Source organism: Rhinopithecus roxellana, chromosome 8, assembly GCF_007565055.1.
Source record: "Rhinopithecus roxellana isolate Shanxi Qingling chromosome 8, ASM756505v1, whole genome shotgun sequence".
In the NCBI taxonomy this organism is placed as follows: domain Eukaryota; kingdom Metazoa; phylum Chordata; class Mammalia; order Primates; family Cercopithecidae; genus Rhinopithecus; species Rhinopithecus roxellana.
Window position 1 is genome coordinate 99,406,360 of NC_044556.1, and position 19,005 is coordinate 99,425,364.

The following is a 19,005-nucleotide window of genomic DNA, read 5'->3' on the forward strand; positions in this document are numbered from 1 at the left end:
GGACGTCCCGACCCCTTCCCAGCAAGGCAGCCCTCAGGAGCTGCAGCACAAGTGTCTCGCCTGGAGCTTCCAACTGCAGAGCCTGATCTTTGAAGAACCACTGCCACACTCTGGCAAATGCAAGGAAGTCATTCCCGGTGCTGTGGCCTGGGGACCAGCACTAATTGTCCTAGGGCGCAATCCGAATGCAAGCAGGGGAGAAGAGGCCCCAGCAGGCTGGATGCTGCTACCGGGAGTGACCATCACCCCTCTGTGTCCAGAGCTCACTCCATGCCTGGAACGCAGTAAACACTGCATCGACAGTGGCCCTCCCCGCAGCCCCCTTGCTTACCCCCTTAGCTCCTGAGCTCCTTGTCATGCTTTTCGCCTGGCCCTGCTCTCTCCTGACCGTAATCTGCATTTATTCCCTATCTCCAGCTGATCTGCGAGTTCCACAAAGGGGAGAAGCCACCTGCTGGGCGGTCTTGCATCTGTGGCAATGCCTTGTGCCTAAACAAGCTTTCGCTAAATGTTTGTAGAGCGAACAAAAGAGCGAATGATGCATATGAATATGCAGGTCTACTAATAGGTGCTTAGAGAATTAAACCGGTGATGATAGTGATGAAAATGAGGCGGGTAGGCTAGGACATTGCAGTGCCTGCGGTAGGCACTAGATGGCGCCCAAGCACACCAAGAAGGCGCTGAGAGCCGGGTCGAGCAGCAGGAGTTTTTGGGAGAGGGGTTTCCTGGAAGATTGGAGCAGTTATCTATGAAGGTCCCTCGACTGAAAGTCTAAGATCTGGTACAAATGAGCCAGGATAAGCGGGACATGCTGTATTAGTCAGAGTTCTCCAGGGAAACAGAACCAACAGGATGTGTGTAGAGAAAGAGATTCACGCGGAGGAATGGGCTCGTGTGATTGTGGAGGCTGGCAGGTCCTAAACCCACAGCGTGGGCCAGCAGAGTGGAGACCCAGGAGAGCGGAAGGTGCAGAGAAGTCCCAGGGCGCTCTGCCGGATAACTCCCCTTGCTTGGGAAGGCCAGTCTTTTTGTTCTACTCAGACCTTCAACTAATTGGATGAGGCCCACTGACATTAGAGAGGGCCTCTGCTTTACTGAGTTTACCAATATGTTTTGGGATTTTTTTTTAATATAAAATGAGGTCCTGCTCTGTTGCTCAGGCTGGAGTGCAATGGCACAATCATAGTTCCAATGCAGCCTCAAACTCTTGGCCTCAAGCAATCCTCCCACTTCAGCCTCCCAAGTAGCTAGGATTACAGGTGTACACCACCATGCCTGGCTGTAATGTTGATATCATAGAAAAACACCCTCCCAGTTGACACATAAAGTTAACTATCACACACACACAGCTTGAGCTGTTGTTCCAGAGAAGCCGTGTTTTGTTTGTTTGTTTGTTTGTTTGTTTGTTTGTTTGTTTTTGGAGATGGAGTCTTGCTCAATTGCCCAGGCTGGAGTGCAGTGGTGCAATCTCGGCTCACTGCAACCTCCGCCTCCTGGATTCAAGCAATTTTCCTGCCTCAGCCTCCCAAGTAGCTAGGACTACAGGCACATAACACCGTGCCCAGCTAATTTTTTATGTTTTAGTAGAGACGGGGTTTCACTGTGTTGTCCAGGCTGGTCTCGAACTCCCGAGCTCAGGCAATCCACCCACCTTGGCCTCCCAAAGTGCTAGGATTACAGGCGTGAGCCACTGTACCCGGCAGCCGTGAACTTGCATAGAGACCAGCATCCACTGTCTCTCCCTCTTGCCTTCTCCCAAGAGCCCCATAATGAGTGTGAAGTGCTGGAGCAGAGACCTGTTTCCTCCCAGAGAAATCCAAAGGTTCCTGGATCAGAATGTTTTTTCCACATGTGGCCAGGCGTGGTAGCTCACGCCTGTAATCTCAGCACTTTGGGAGGCCGAGACGGGCAGATCACCTGAGGTCAGGAGTTCGAGACCAGCCTGACCAACATGGTGAAACCCGTCTCTACTAAAAATACAAAAATTTGCTGGGTGTGATGGTGCACACCTGTAATCCTAGCTACTCGGGAGGCTGAGGCAGGAGAATCGCTTGAACCCAGGAGGCAGAGGTTGCAGTGAGTGGAGAACGTTTCTCTGCACTCCTCCAGCCTGGGAGACAGAGTGAGACTCCATCTCAAAAAACAAACAAACAAAAAAGAATGTTTTCCCACACGCAACCCCACAAGGCAAAGCAGAGACTACTACCCATGACATGGTTCTAGGTCCAACTTCTGAGGACACTCTCCCGAATTTTAGTCAGTGTTTAAAAATTAGCTCAGCCCTAAAGGTCTGTGAATTGATGGTAATTAATTTAATGGAGATGAGTAAGCAAGGAATGTTACCCTGTCCGCTGAGCACAGCCAGTATCGCAGATAGGAAAGAGCTTTTAGCATATTCACTGATTGGAGTCGTGTTTACATTCCTGTTGTCAACTGGGAATATTTGCTTGTTTAAAGGAAGCTTCCTGAGTTTCATCTAATTGTTAAATCTCAGTCCTGGCCGGCGCGGTGGCTCCCGTCTGTCACCCCAGCACGTTGGGAGGCCGAGGCGGGCGGATCACGAGGTCAGGAGATCGAGACCATCCTGGCTAACACGGTGAAACCCCGTCTCTACTAAAAATACAAAAAACCAGCCGGGCGAGGTGGTGGGCGCCTGTAGTCCCAGCTACTCAGGAGGCTGAGGCAGGAGAATGGTGGGAACGCGGGAGGCGGAGCTTGCAGTGAGCTGAGATCCGGCCACTGCACTCCAGCCTGGGCGACAGAACGAGACTCCGTCTCAAAAAAAAAAAAAATCTCTGTCCTGAGGGAAAGTTCTAGGTATAGACGTCTCCACACTGCACAGCTCGTAAGTGACCACGTGCTAAGGCAAGGCACAAACTCACCTTAGCTGCTAAATTATTTTCTTTCACCATAAAACTGCAAACAAATCTGCAAATAGTACTGCTATCAGCAAAATCATTCATTATTTTTCCATGTTAGTATTTTTTAAGCCACTATTCTCAGGAAAACAAAACCTTTAATTTGTATTTAGACATCATCAGCTAGCATCATAAAAACATTTGATTAAAGCAAAATTAGGCCGCTGGTAATAGACTCACAAAAGCCATTGGGGAAAAAACGGCTTCATCCTTTGAGCTACTCTCTACTTTCAATCCAGTTTTTTAAATAAAGTTTCTAAACACACAACATGAGTAGTGACCTGCTGGTGTTTCTACCTTGTAAGAAAGCCATGGCAGCCTGTTCCTTGGTCCGCCCAGGAGAGAAGAGAGGGACAAAGCAGCTGAAAGAAAGGTCTCCAAAGTGGAGGGGCCCTTCTTTTTTTTTTTTTTTTTTCTGCCTCAGCCTCCCCAGTAGCTGGGACTACCGGTGCCCGCCACCATGCCTGGTTAATTTTTTATATTTTTTAGTAGAGACGGGGTTTCACCGTGTTAGCCAGGATGATCTCGATCTCCTGACCGTGTGATCCACCTACCTCGGCCTCCCAGCGTGCTGGGATTACAGGCGTGAGCCACCGCGCCTGACGAGGGGCCCTTCTACAATTCCAGACAGCCCGAGCATACTCTTCACTCTTTTTTGTTTTTGTTTTTGTTTGAGATGCAGTCTCGCTCTTGACATCCAGGCTGGAGTGCAGTGACGTGATCTGGGCTCACTGCAACCTCCACTTTCCAAGTTCAAGTGATTCTCCTGCCTCAGCCTCCTGAGCAGCTGGGACAGGCACGTGCCACCACGCCCAGCTAATTTCTGTATTTTTAGTAGAGATGGGGGTTTCACCATGTTAGCCAGGCTTGTCTCGAACTCCTGACCTCAGGTGATCCACCCGCCTCAGCCTCCCAAAGTGCTGGGATTATAGTATAGTCATGAGCTACCTCACCTGGCCTTTTTTTTTTTTTTTTTTTGCAACTTTTATGGCTTTATTTAAACACAAATAAAATGTGTACGTCTGCCCATTCATTTTCTTGGCCGGGCAGTCCGGCATTGGGATTACTGACTCTGATGGTAGCTGGGCTGCTCTTCCTGAAACAGCTTTGCAGTTCTTGGAGGAGGCATGGCAGGTGGTCCCTGCACAGTAAGATTCTCTGCGCATCAGCAGCACTTCCAGCTCCTGGATGTAGTGGACCAGGAACTGGTCTAACTGCTGCTGGATGAAGCTTTTGGTCCTCTTTTGGATGCTCTTAGGCTCCATGAGGGGTCTGAGGGAGCCATCATTCAGAGTAGGAAATAAATGTCACCTCCATAGGCAGAACCAAGGAAAGGGGTTTTTGTTTTCTGGCGGTTTGTTGTTGTTTTCTGAGGCAGGATCTCACTTTGTTGCCCAGGTTATGCAATCTAGCTCACTGTAACCTCAAACTCGCAGCTCAAGCCATCCTCCTGCTCATCTCTCCAGTAGCTGGGACTACAGTCACATGCCACCACGCCCGGCTAAAAGTTTTTTAAAATTTTTTTGGCAGGGCACAGTGGCTCACACCTATAGAATCCCAACATTTTGGGAGGCCAAGGTGGGCAGATCATCTGAGGTCAGGCGTTCAAGACCAGCCTTGCCCACATGGTGAAACCCCATCTCTACTAAAAATATGAAAAATTTGCCAGGCGTGGTAGCATGCGCCTGTAATCCCAGCTACTCGGGAGGCTGAGGCAGGAGAATTGCTTGACTCAGGAAGCAGGGGTTACAATGAGCCAAGATCGTACCATTCTACTCCAGCCTGAGACAAGAGCAAGACTTCATCTCAAAAAAAAAAAAATTTTTTTTGTAGAGATGGGGGTCTCACGATGTTGTCCAGGCTGGTCTTGAACTCCTGGTCCCAAGGGATCCTCCCACCTTCACTTCCCAAAGTACTGGGATTACAAGTGTGAGTCATCACACCTGGCCTGTTTTTGTTGTTGTTGCTGTTGTTTTTCAATAGACTTCTTATTTCTACCTCTGCCAATAGTTTTTGGGGGTTTTATTTGTTGTTTGTTTGTTTTTTAGAGGCAGAGTCTCAATATGTCCTGGGTAAATTCTTATGAGATCAGAGACCGTATTCCCCAATGAACGACTGAAAGAATTAAGGCCGCACAATGATCCTCACTTGGGAGAGGGACAGCCCACTTCAGCGAGACACAGAGCCCCACGGACTGTGCACCTGTGGGATCAGAGCTCTCTGGTGACAACAGAGGTGGACCCAAACTCTAGAGAGGAAGGAGGCCGGAGGAAAGGAAGGCAGGGAGGGAGGGAAAGAGAAGGGAAGGAAAAAGAGAGGGAGAGGGGGAGGAAAGGGGGAGAAAAGAGAAGGAATGACCTCTGGGACGGAGGAGTTGGCTTGGGTGGGTTGCAGGCACAGTGATTTTCATCCCACCCCTGGCTCCGTGTGGAGTGGGGGCTGAATGGATGGCTCTCCAAAACTAAATTGGGGTGCTATTCCCAAAGTCAGGGAGAAGGACTTCGGACAGGCGAGAAACATGTGCCCAGGGAGGCGCCCAGCTGCAGGGCGGACAGGCAAGCTTGGTGGCATGAACAATGTTAGTGTCGTTCTCCTTTCATTTTCCATCAGTTTGTGCTTTTGTTTTGTTTTTGTTTTCTTTTAAGACAGAGTCTTGCTCTGTCACCCAGGCTGGAGTGCAGTGGCGCAAACCTAGCTCACAGCAGCCTGGAACTCCTGGGCCCAAGTGATCCTCTGGTCTCAGCCTCCCAAGTAGCTGGGACTACGGGTTACAAACCTGGCTAATTACTTTAATTTTTTAGAGAGATGAGGTCTCTCTATGTTGCACAGGCTGATCTCAAATCCCTGGCCTCAAGCAATCCTCTCACCTTGGCCTCCTAAAATACTAAGGTTACTGACCAATATATACCCAGTTCTTAACATGATTTTAAACTTTGTTCTCGGGTCCAACTAAATCAGATGAGTGGCTGGGCACGGCGGCTCCCATCTGTACTCCCAACACTGTGGGAGGCCGAGGCAGGTGGATCACCTGAAGTCAGGAATCCGAGACCAGCCTGGCCAACATGTCAAAACCCCATCTCTACTAAAAATACAAAAATTAGGCAGGTGTGGTGTCGCATGCCTGTAATCCCAGCTGCTCAGGAGGCTGAAGTGGGAGGATCGCTTGAACCCGGGAGGCGGAGGTTGCAGTGAGCCAAGATCACAAAACTGTACTCCAGCCTGGGCAACAGAGAGAAACTCCATCTTAAAAAAAAAAAAAAAAAAAAATCAGATGACCTCCTGTTTATTAAAAATGCAGATTTATGGACTCACTTCCACCAGATTGTCTCAGAAATGCTGAGACCGAGCCCTGGAATCTGCATATTTCTGGAGTCCTGCTCTGAGGCCCAGGATGGAGTACAGTGGTGCGATCTCGGCTCATTGCAGCCTCCCACTTCTGGGTTCAAGCAATTCTCCTGCCCCAGCCTCCCAAGTAGCTGGGATTACAGGCGTATACTATCATGCCCAGCTAATTTTTATATTTTTGGTAGAGATGGGGTTTCACCATCTTGGCCAGGCTGGTCTCTAACTGCTGACTTCAGGTGATCTGCCCACCTCAGCTTCCCAAAGTGCTGGGATGACAGGCGTGAGCCTCCACGCCTGGCCCGGAATCTGCATTTTAACCAGTCCTCCCTAGGATGCTGCCCACTGGCACACGTTCCTGTAGTAAAAAGGAGAGATACTCAATAGCCATAAAACTCCACATTAAAACACGATCAGACTACAAGAGTAACACCAAAGAGAGACTGGACAGATTCTACAGGAAGGTTTGCAAATCATTTCCTTCCCACAGTCAAATTATTCTCCTCTCTGGTTTTTCCAGAAAAATGCTGGCAATAAAAAAGGTGTAAATAGGACAAAATCTAGGAAAGAAAATGTCCCAGACATAAGTAAGGCCAAAAGGTCCCCTCTCCCTCCCACTTTTGGGGACTGACAATCCCCTGTAGCTACTTTGTAAACTTCAAGTCTCGGAGTGGGTGAGAAGGGGGTCACTGGCTCAACGTTTTCTTTTCCCCCAGCGGCCACAGCATCTGTCAGCAGGTCTCCCCGTGGGGCAAATACGCGGCTTGCGGGCCGGCCCTGCACACCGCAGCTGCTGGTTGCTCTGGCAACCGAGACCCAAGCCCAGGATTACACCGGCCTTGCACAGATGTGCTTCCTCTGGCTGTCAACGCAGGAAAAAGAATTGGGTGTGAAACCCTCAGGATCTGTGAGAAATTATGTGATCTGGGAAGAAAAAATTCTGCAAACCTTTCTGATGCAAAAGACACTGTGAAATGGGCGTTAGTGAGAATTCTCCGTTCTCACCGTGTGACGGGTGTTTTGCCGAGTCATGCGGGAATGTTGGGGTCACCAGCTGATCCAGTTCATTCATTTCTCAATTAAAGAGTCCAGGGAGGGCAGCTGACCTTGAAAGGTAAACAGGACTGAACCCTAGGTCTCTTGAGTCTTTGTTTCTGGCAGATCCTCCACTGACAATGAATTTTTTTTTTTTTTTTTTTTTTTTTGAGAGGGAGTTTTGCTCTTGTTGCCCAGGCTGGAGTGCAATGGCCCGATCTCGGCTCACTGCAACCTCCGCCTCCTGGATTCAAGCGATTCTCCTGCCTCAGCCTCCTGAGTAGCTGGGATTACAGGCATGGGCCACCACGCCTGGCTAATTTTTGTATTTTTTGTAGAAACGGGGTTTCGCCATATTGGTCAGGCTGGTCTCGAATTCCTGACCTCAGGTGATCCACCCGCCTCAGCTTCCCAAAGTGCTGAGATTACAAGCATGAGCCACCGCGCCGGGTCCTGGCAATGAATTTTGAACCTCCTTTAAGTTTAACCACCTCCCTCCAGGAGGTTCTCATGTTCTCGCAGAGCTAGTCCAAGCCCTGGAAGTTCCGATGGCTCCCCATCCAACTGTGAAGAGAGGCCAGCAGGCCACATATTGGCTCTAGACAGAGACACGGGATAAGGACTCATCTCAGTGACGTGAGAAAAAAGGGGAATGAAGATTGTCCACAAGAGGAAAAAAATGAAAACTAAGAAATATTGAGAAGGAGGGCTGGGCACAGTGGCTCATGCCTGTAATCCCAGCACTTTAGGAGGCTGAGGTGGGTGGATCACTTGTGGTCAGGAGTTCCAGATCAGCCTGACCAACAGGGTGAAACCCTGTCTTTACTAAAAACAAAACTAAAAAAAAAAAAAAAAAAAATTAGCCAGGCATGGTGGCGCATGCCTGCAGTCCCAGCTAGTTGGGAGGCTGAGGCAGAAGAATCATTTGAACCCGGGTGGCGGAGGTTGCAGTGAGCCAAAATCGTAACAAGAGGGAAACTCCGACTCAAAAAGGGAAGGGGGGGAGGGGAAGGGAGGGGAGGGGAGATGGAAAGGAGGGGAGGGAGGGAAAGGAAGAAAGGGAGGGAAGGGAGGAAAGGGAGGAAAGGAAAGAAAGATTGAGAAGGAAAGAAAGATTGAGAAGGAAAGAATAAAGCAGAAATAGAAAACAGCCCTGAGCCTTGGAGTCATAGGAAATTTTTTATCAGAGGTATTGATTCTTCCTGTTTAATCCTGGTGGGTTAGCATTTTGTGAACAAGTCTTTCCCTCTCACGTTGGCTACCAGGAAGCTCAGCACTAAACTCTGGGTTAATTATAGCAGTTCTTCTTAGCCTGAGTTTTCTTCTCCCTGCATTACTGCAAATCCTTTCTGGAAGTAGGTAGGAAGACTGAGCATTTGGAATTTTCTTGCTACCTATGTATTCCCTGTTGTGATAGCTGGACACCAAATTCCCTCCAGGAAACTATCCTCCTGTTCTTAGCCCGTGTGCTTGGGACACAGGGTTCCAACTCCATCTCAGGAGTGACGCATGTGACATGGGCGTGAGTCGAGCAGTCATGCCAGCTCCCTTACCACAGTACTTCATTTTTAGGCAGATCTATGAGCCAACTGGAGCCAAAGAGATGCAAAGAACAGTTTGTCAGGAATCATGGGATAGAAATTGTTCCCACTAGACTTGAAATTGGAAGGATGTGAGCCTGAAACTACCACAGCTGTACTGGGACCAGAAGGGAAGCATCTGCCCAAAACTACAGCCCAGTCAAGAGGGGAGACTGCGGGATGAAGAGACAGAAAGAAACCAGATCCATGTTCATCATTGGGACCCCCAGGTCCAGCTGTACCTGAAGCCCACCCTGCTGTCAAACAACAAAGTCCCCTTCTGCTTCAGTTTGCCTGGGTCTATAAGCATGGACAAAACGCCTTACTTTGCTTTCTCTTACTCCATCAAGAGTACGTGGTTATGGCCAAATATGTAAAAAATACAGGAAAGTATAAAGAAAAAAAATCCAGCTGGGTGCAGTGGCTCATGCCTGTAATCCCAGCACTCTGGGAGGCTGAGATGGGTGGATCACCTGAGGTCAGGAGTTTGAGACCAGCCTGGCCAATACGGTGAAACCCCGTCTCTACTAAAAATACAAAAATTGGCTGGGCACTGTGGCTCATGCCTGTAATCCCAGCACTCTGGGAGGCTGAGATGGGTGGATCACCTGAGGTCAGGAGTTTGAGACCAGCCTGGCCAATATGGTGAAACCTCGTCTCTACTAAAAATATAAAAATTAGCCAGGCATGGTGGCGGGCACCTGTAGTCCCAGCTACTAGGGAGGTTGAGGCAGGAGAATCACTTGAACCCGGGAGGCAGAGGTTGCAGTGAGCTGAGATTGCACCACTGCACTGCAGCCTGGGAGACAAGGCGAGACTCCATCTCAAAAAAAAAAAAAAAAAAAAAATCCGTCCATAACCCCATAACCTAGAGATAATGATCAAAGTGAACTTATTGTTCCTAAAATTTACTTTGAAGACAGGAAAAACACCACTTGTGCATGTCAGTAACCCAAAACCAGATCCCTTCAGAAGTTTCTCCATTTAAGCCGCACGACGGGAGTTTGTAGCTCATTTCTGTTTCGCCGTAGAGAGTAGTTTTAGCAGGCTTTTGACTTAGATTTAAGGACTTTCTTTTTCTCCTCCCACATTCAAAAGCCATAAATCTGTACTCCGGGAAGCCAGCGGCATAGTATGAGGAGACACTCCCTATTCTGGGCTTGGCCCAGGATCAAACGCCTTTTTGCTAGAACAGCTGAGCTGGCTGAGCGAACCACCTGTCTCAGGGGAGCAGCTGGCATTTCAGGTGTGCCTTTTTTAAATTATACTTTAAGTTCTAGGGTACATGTGCACAACGTGCAGCTTTGTTACATATGTAGACATGTGCCATGTTGGTGTGCTGCACCCATTAACTCGTCATTTACATTAGGTGTATCTCCTAATGCTATCCCTCCCCCCTCCCCCCACCCCAGGTGTGTGCCCTTTATCTTTCAGAACGCAATTCCCACCAGGCTGTCGGTGATGCTTCCTTGTTTGCAGCCTGGGAAAGTGACTGAATCCATGTGAGCCATAGGGTCCTTACCTGCCAGCAGTCCCCGAGGCTCCAGCTGGGTGGGCAGCCACGGTGGAGCAGGTTGCTTTCCATCAACAGCACTTTAAGGAGGCTGCTGCAGGCCAGGGGGTGACTCAGCCTGTAATCCCAGCCCTTACGGAGGCTCGGAAGGATCACTTAGGCTCAGTTCGAGACGAGCCTGAGCAACATGGCAAAAACCCCGTCTCTACAAAAAATACAAAAATTAGCTGGGCATGGTGCATGTGCCTGTGGTCCCAGCTACTCGGGAGGCTGAGGTAGGAGGATCACTTGGGCCTGGGAGGTTGAGACTGCAGTGAGCCGAGATCACGCCAGAGCACTCCAGCCTGGGCAACGAGTGGGACTCTATCTCAACAAAAAAAAAAAAAAAAAAAAAAAAAGTCTCCTGCAAATGGTTTTCCACCAAAGCTCAGAGAGTGCTTCCAGATATGTTTAAATTTCTATAACATTCAAACATACAGAAAAGTAGAATAGTATAACAAACACCTGTATATGCATCACCCAGTTCCACAATTGTTAATATATTGCCAGTTTCATTTCATGTATTTTTTTTAAGGGAACAGCATGAAAATGTATTTCTTTCTGTTACTGAAGTTTTTTTGTTTTTTGTTTTTGAGACAGAGTCTCGATCTGGCACCCAGGTTGGGGTGTAGTGGCACCATCTCAGCTCACTGCAACCTCCGCCTCCCAGGTTCAAGCGATTCTCCTGCCTCTGCCTCCCAAGTAGCTGGGATTACAGGCGCCCGCCACCACGCCAGGCTAATTTTTGTATTTGTAGTAGAGACGGGGTTTTGCCCTGTTGGCCAGGCTGCTCTTGAACTCCTGACCTCCAATGGTCCACCCAACTCGGCCTCCAAAAGTGCTGGGATTATAGGCATGAGCCATTGTGCCCGACCTGTGCTTAAGTGTTTTAAAATAAATTGTAGACATTATATTTACCCCTAAATTTAATTTTATATACAGTATCTGTATATAAAAAATTATATATAATAAATTGGGTTTTTGTTTTTGTTTTGAGACACAGTCTCACTGGCCTAGGCTGGAGTGCAGCAGTGTGATCTCAGCTCACTGCAACCTCCGCCTCCTGGGTTCAAGTGATTCTCCTGCCTCAGTCTCCTGAGTAGCTGGGACTACAGGTATGCGCCACCACGCCCAGCTAATTTTTGTATTTTTAGTAGAGACGGGGTTTCTCCATGTTGGCCAGTATAGTCTCGATCTCTTGACCTCGTGATCCACCCACCTTGGCCTCCCAAAGTGCTGGGATTACAGCGTGAGCCACCGCGCCTGGCTAAAATGGTTATTTTAATACATAATCACAACTGAAACATAATCATATAGAACCACAATGAAAAATATTACAATTAATGCGATTTTCAACATTGTCTAATACCCGGGCACACTCAAATTTCCCCAAATAGGCTGGGCACAGAGACTCCACGCCTGTAATCACAGTACTTTGGGAACCAATCCCAGAATTCAGCACTGTGGAGGCCACTGGCTTCCTCGGGAAAAGCAGCCCCGGTGAATTTGCGGAACACAAGTTGAATGAAGTTGGTCACGGGAGAATGGGAGAAGTGGAGGCGGCCAGCATGGACAGTAGAGACGTTTTGCTACGTAAGTGAGGAGAGAAATCAGTGCTGCCTGCAGGAGAGGTGGGGCCAAGAGTCTTTTTTTGAGATAGGAAAAATCCTACCATGTCTGTGCGCTAATGGAAATATCTAGTTATAGTGGTGAAACTGATGATGCTGGAGAGAGGAAGAATTGCTGGAGCAATACCCACGATGGCCCAGATGGAATGGGACCCCAGTAGCTGGCAGGGAAGTGTCATCAGGTCATACATGGTAATGGGGAAAGGCAATGGCTATGGGCACAGATATAGTCCATGGTAGTTCTGGTTGGAGTTTGAACTTTTTTTCTTTTTTTTATCTTGAGACAAGGTCTCACTCTGATGCCCAGGCTGGACTGCAGTGGTGAGATCATAACTCACTGCAGACGCACACTCCTGGGATCAAAGTCATCTTCCCATCTCAGCGTCCCGAGTCGTTGGGACTACAGGTGCTCCCCCATCATGCTCAGCTAATGTTTTTTTAATTTTCATAGAGATGGGGTCTCCCTATGTTGCCCAGGTAGGTCTCAAACCCCTAGGCTCAAGTAATCCGCCCGCCTCTGCCTCCCAAAGTGCTGGGATTACAGGCGTGAGCCCAGGTACCCAGCCTGAACTTTCCTTATAAGAAGATATTCTCGGCCGGGCGCGGTGGCTCACGCCTGTAATCCCAGCACTTTGGGAAGCAGAGGCGGGCGGATCACGAGGTCAGGAGATCAAGACCCTCCGGGCTAACACGGTGAAATCCCGTCTCTACTAAAAATACAAAAAACTAGCCAGGCGAGGTGGCGGGCGCCTGTAGTCCCAGCTACTCGGGAGGCTGAGGCAGGAGAATGGCGTGAACTCGGGGGGCAGAGTTGAGATCGGGCCACTGCACTCCAGCCTGGGCGACAGAGCGAGGCTCCGTCTCGGAAGGGCAAGGGAAGGGCAAGGGAAGGGAAGGGCAAGGGAAGGGGAAGGGAAGGGAAGGGGAAGGGAAGGGAAGGGAGGGAAGGGAAGGGGAGGGAAGGGAGGGGAGGGGGAGGGGAGGGGAGGGGGAGGGGGAGGGGAGGGGAGGGGGAGGGGGAGGGGAGGGGAGGGGGAGGGGAGGGGGAGGGGAGGGGGAGGGGAGGGGGAGGGGAGGGGGAGGGGAGGGGGAGGGGAGGGGAGGGGGAGGGGAGGGGGAGGGGAGGGCAGGGGGAGGGGAGGGGAGGGGGAGGGGAGGGAAAGGGAAAAGATATTCTCATGCCCTTTGGAAATGATGCATCTAAGTCTCAAGGAAGTGCCCCAGTACGCGGCACATTGAGAACTCAAACCCCAAGCCCCTGCTTCTAAAAACAGCGTTCGTTCTGCCACCCCACAGCTGCCCCTCTATTTTTGCACGGTGATTCTACAGAACTGGGAAGGCAAGGAGTTGAAGAAACCCTCTGCCACATTTTATTCTTTGCCTTTCATAGAAAAAGATCATACTTACGTTGCTTTGACTCACTCTAAAGATTAACCTGGAATTGCGTCTCTTCTTGGACAAGTCAGAAGTCCTTTCAACTGTCCTTTTCAATTATCTTCTCTTGTCTGGTAGGTTCCCATCTAGAATTTTAATTCACGAGTCCAGAAACAGGACTTCGCAAAATGTCGTCCTGGCACATTTTCCAGGAGGAACCATTTTATTCCTTAACAAATAATCGGAGCATTTTCATTTCGTTGTGACGATCGCTGTAATTGACAGAATCACAGTTGCCCTGGGGCTCCAGGCTATGGAGGCCGGGGGCACAGGCACGGCGCGGACGCCCCCGAGGACCGCCGCCAGAGGGCGCCAGCGCACTCCTTCGTGCCTGCAGCTGCCTGGATGAAAACACTCAGCTCACGCGGGGCAGACGAGCAAATCCTATGAACTTCTCCAGGCTGGTTTAGAACAAGGGAAAGGGGAGCGCGCGGTACCGGCTGTCCACTCCGCGGTCCTCGTGGCTCAAGTCACCCTGAGTCTTCCCCCAGCTGACAAAGGCGATCGGACGCACAGCCAGGACCCAGAATTGTGGATGGATCCACTTTGCCAATGTACTGAAAAAACTGATGCCATGTTGAGAGAAGGGAGGAATCTATTTTTGTAAGAAATGTTACTTTACACATAGTTGGCTGATTTTTGATCTCAAAAAACCCAAAACCTGGTCTAGTGTCCAGTAACTCAGTTGCCTGGAGCCCTATGCAATGAGACTGAATTTCCATGGGGCCCGGTTGGCAGCTTTAAATCATTTTCAGCCAAGGCATATGCGCGTGCACACACACACACACACACGTATATATACAGAGAGAGCTCGCCTGGTACTTTCGTTTCATGGTGACACATTACAATGCCCACATGACCAGCTTACGGGTGCTAGAAACAGAAGTCTGAGGCTGACTACTCAAGGGTGTGTGTGTCAGGGGCAACAGCTCCGTAGATGAGTATTATTAACTATAATTACACCAACCCAGCCTCTTTTGAAAATTGATCAGAGATGCTTTTTCTTGTCTTGATGAGTAGGTGGGAGTAATTATCATTTGCAGTGGGAAATACCGTTGCTTCTAGGGCAAAGCTGGCTTCACTGTTTCTTGGGCTTGTCTTTTATCACATACCTCAAGTCTCTCTGAGGAAGGAACTAATTCACTATTGTTTCTCCGCTGTGGGTGGGGAGTAAACTATAACCGAGATGTACCCTTATTGTATTTCATGTTGGTTAGTGCCCTGGAACCGATGCTTTTATTTTCAGATGCAACAGTCTGACAGGTTTTACTAAAACCAGTCCTCATCTGGCTTTTACTGAGGTGTCTATCTCGTGTTACAAACCATTCCGTGTGCTGAGGATACAGCAGTGAACAACAACAGTTAAAAATGAAAATAAAAAGCCAGGCGCAGTGGCTCATGCCTGTAATCCCAGCACTTTGGGAGGCCAAGAAGGGCAGATCACTTGAGGTTGTGAGTTCGAAGCCAGCCTGGCCACCATGGTGAAACCCTTTCTCTACTAAAAATACAAAAACGAGCCAGGCATGGTGGCACATACCTGTAGTCACAGCCACTCGGGAGGCTGAGACAGAATTGCTTGAAGCTGGGAAGTTGATGTTGCAGTGAGCCAAGATCACACCACTGCTCTCCAGACTGGGCGACAGGGCAAAACTCCGTCTCAAAAAAAAAAAGTTCTAAGTAATCAAATACCCAAGTAATTAATTACCCAAAGTCAAACAGTCAGCAATTGAGTCAGAATTCAAGCCACAATAGCTATTATTCACACTACAGGCACTCCTAAATTTTTTTATTTAGTGATAGTGTTTAAATTGAGCTAAGAATGTCTAACATAATATCTGAGAAGCTAAAGATTTGGAAAGTCTTGTCTTCTGCCATCCAACATTTGGTAAAGACATGGTTATTTTAGCCAGCATTTTTTTTTTTTTTTTTTTTTTTGGTATTGTTTTTGGAGACAGTTTCACTCCTGTCGCCCAGGCTGGAGTGCAATGGCTCACTGCAACCTCCACCTCCCAGGTTCAAACAATTCTCCTGCCTCAGTTTCCCAAGTAGCTGGGATTACACGTGTGTGCCACCACGTCCAGCTAATTTTTGTATTATTAGTAGAGACGGGGTTTCACCATGTTGGACAGGCTCGTCTCAAACTCCTGACCTCAGGTGATCCGCCCACCTTGGCCTCCCAAAGTGCTGGGATTAAAGGCATGAGCCACTGTGCCTGGCCTCTTTTTCTAAATAGAAGTGAATTTTAAAAACTGTCACCTGTGAAAGTAGACTAAATTCCAAGTCGTCAAAGTTCTGGACAAGCTGCTGACCTGGACTGCTGGTCTGTAGTTCATCTAGCTCAAGGGAAAGCCAAGAAACAAAACAATCCTGTCTTTTAAAAGGGTTGGGAAAAGCAGGGTGTAGACGGGGCCACAGAGCACCCTTAAATGATGAACTGTAATGACACCTAAGTCACCCCTGTATTTAGTAAGTTTCCATGAAAGGGTGGTTCAAAATGACTCTAAATTATGTTTTTGGGTTTTTTCTAAAAGGCCATCTCAGAATTTTTTTTTTTTTTTTAGTTTGAGACCAGCCTGTCCAACACAGTGAAACCCTGTATCTACTAAAAGTACAAAAAAAAAAAAAAAAAATTAACCAGGCATGGTGGTGCACGCCTGTAATCCCAGTTACTCGGGAGGCTGAAGCAGGATAATCGCTTGAACCCAGGAGGAGGAGGCTGCAGTGAGCCATGGGTGTGCCACTGCACTCCAGCCTGGGCAACAGAGCAGACTGTCTCAAAAAACAAAACAAAAACCTTTATGAATGCTCTTCAAAGGCTGCCAGGTTTGCTTTTTTTGGCATTTTGTTGTTACGTTAGGAGGCTATCAAGAAATATGAAGAAAGCTGAATAGATCCCTTCCCTTCTCCTGTTCTCAAATTTATACTAATAATCAAGTAAGTTAAGTGGCTTTTAAAATAGATTACTCCTTACAATGTTTCTTTCCTTCCACTTACTTGGCATGTGTTATCCCAAAGAATCTTTTAAATTTTATGGTGAAAAAAAATCCCATTTCTGTTAATTTGGATTTCCATTCATGATTTACCAAGCATTTTAACTATGCTCTATGCTGGGGAATCCGATGGTTAGTAAGACATGTCTTGGGAGCTGTCTCATGGGAAAGATGGACAAGTCACCAGGAAAGTGACAGTAGACATTGGTAAATGCCATAGGAATATCCCAGGGATGGAGATCCTAGCATCTCCAACATGGGGCACAGAACCCTGGACCTGGGCCTGCCACATTAAGTCTCTCTCAACGAGATGGTAAAATCAGGGAGTATTTTGTTTATCCAGCTATCTGGGGTGATAGGCATAGTGCCCGGCCCAAGGCATAGGGAACCCCACAGGATAGCTGAAGAGGAAGGCACATTTGGGGGAAGGATGCTGTATGAGGTGAGATCGGAGTTAATCAGGCCAGATTATGAGGACCTCGGATGCCATACGAGGGACATGATGTTTCTGAGCAATTCCTCAGGCGGTGAGTGGATTGGAGACAAGACCTGCAATAACTCTAGGTTACCTAAAATAGTGGCAGTGAGGCTGGAAAGAAGTGGGGCAGGAGGAAGTCATCAGCTAGAGGTGACTGCTGAAGGCAGAGAGGGAGAAATCACCCAGGAAGAATGGAGACACCAGGGGGAGCTTCCAGATAAAACAGATCTTCTGGATGGGCTAAAAGAGGAGCAAGTTTGTATTTCTCTTTTTTTTTTTTTTTTTTTTTTTGAGACGGAGTCTCGCTCTGTCACCCAGGCTGGAGTGCAGTGGCTAGATCTCAGCTCACTGCAAGCTCCGCCTCCCGGGTTCACGCCATTCTCCTGCCTCAGCCTCCCGAGTAGCTGGGACTACAGGCGCCGCCACCTCGCCCGGCTAGTTTTTTTTTTTGTATTTTTAGTAGAGACGGGGTTTCACCGTGTTAGCCAGGATGGTCTCAATCTCCTGACCTTGTGATCCGCCCGTCTCGGCCTCCCAAAGTGCTGGGATTACAGGCTTGAGCCACCGCGCCCGGCCAAGTTTGTCTTTCTCTTAATGAGAGAGGGTCTCGCTCTGTTGCCCAGGCTAGAGTACAGTGGTGCCATCACCTGGGCCCAAGCGATCCTCCCACCTCAGCCTCATGAGTAGCTATGACTACAGGTGTGCCCTACATCCAGCCAATTTTTTCATTTTTGTTGAGATGGGCTCTTCTGGCCGGCAGGGTGGCTCACACCTGTAATCCCAACATTTGAAAAGGCCGAAGAGGATGGATCACTTGAGGCCAGGAGTTTGAGACCAGCCTGGCCAACATGGTGAAACACAACATGGTGAAACCCCCGTCTACAAAAATCAGCTGGGTGTGGTGGCACGGGCCCGTAACCCCAGTTGCTTGGGAGGCTGAGGCATGAGAATCGCTTAGCACCTGAGAGGAATTCCAGCCTGGGCAATAGAGACTAAAGAAACAGACAAGTCTTCTATGCTGCCAAAGAAGTTCTGGAACTCCTAGCCTCAGGTGACCCTCCCACCCCTTGGCCTACCCAGAGCACTGGGATTACAGGTGAGCATGGCACCTGGCTTAAGGAGTTCTGGCAGAGGCCCTACTCCTTGCCCTGAGTCCTGTCTCCCATGGCCTCTGGCTCTAGCCCAAGCTTGTCCAACCTGTGGCCCAGGGCAACTTCGAATGTGGCCCAACACAAACTTATAAGCTTTCTTAAAACACTATGAGATTTTTCTGCGATTTTTTTTTTTTTTTTTTTTAGCTCATTAGCTATCGTTAGTGTTAGTGTATTTTATGTGTGGCTCAAGACAATTTCTTCCAGTGTGGCCCCGGGAAGCCAAAAGATTGGACAGCCCTGCTCTAGCCAAAGTTCATTCCAGCCCTCCTGTGTCAATCTGCTCTTCAACTCAGTCTTTCCAACACACTCAGGTCCTGCTTACCTGGGCAGTTTGTGGCAGGAGCTGAGGCTAGGGCATACTCCCTTTCACCCTCTCCAAAGCATCACTTTTACAATTAATATAACTTTGGAGGTAGCAATGAGAATTTTATCTTAGAGAAAATTACAAAAACTCTCATAGATCTGATACTGATGACTTGTACGCTTCAGATCCTTATCAGTGATGTAGAATACAACATATTCTCAGCTAGCGTGTTCTGCTACCAATTAGCCGCTTCTTACAATGCTAATGTACATATTCTGTAACCTTAACACAGCTAGTTTCTCTAACAAGGCTTCATGTTTCACATGTCAGCAACATCACCACTGAGCTCCTCTCTCAGGAATCTCTTTTAACGGGCCTTCCAGGTGACTGCTATCTCCTGAAGCTGGGCCCACCACCACCCGGAAGCCCTCGGGAGCTGACACTACCACAGGGATTTTCACCTGGAATCTGAGGCAAATGTGCATTCTCCTGGCAGAGAAGCCTGCAGCTCTAGACATCCTGAAAGACGTTAATAACAAAAAACCCACAGCTTCAGACTCATCAAATTCAGCAGAGTTGACTTCTCCAAA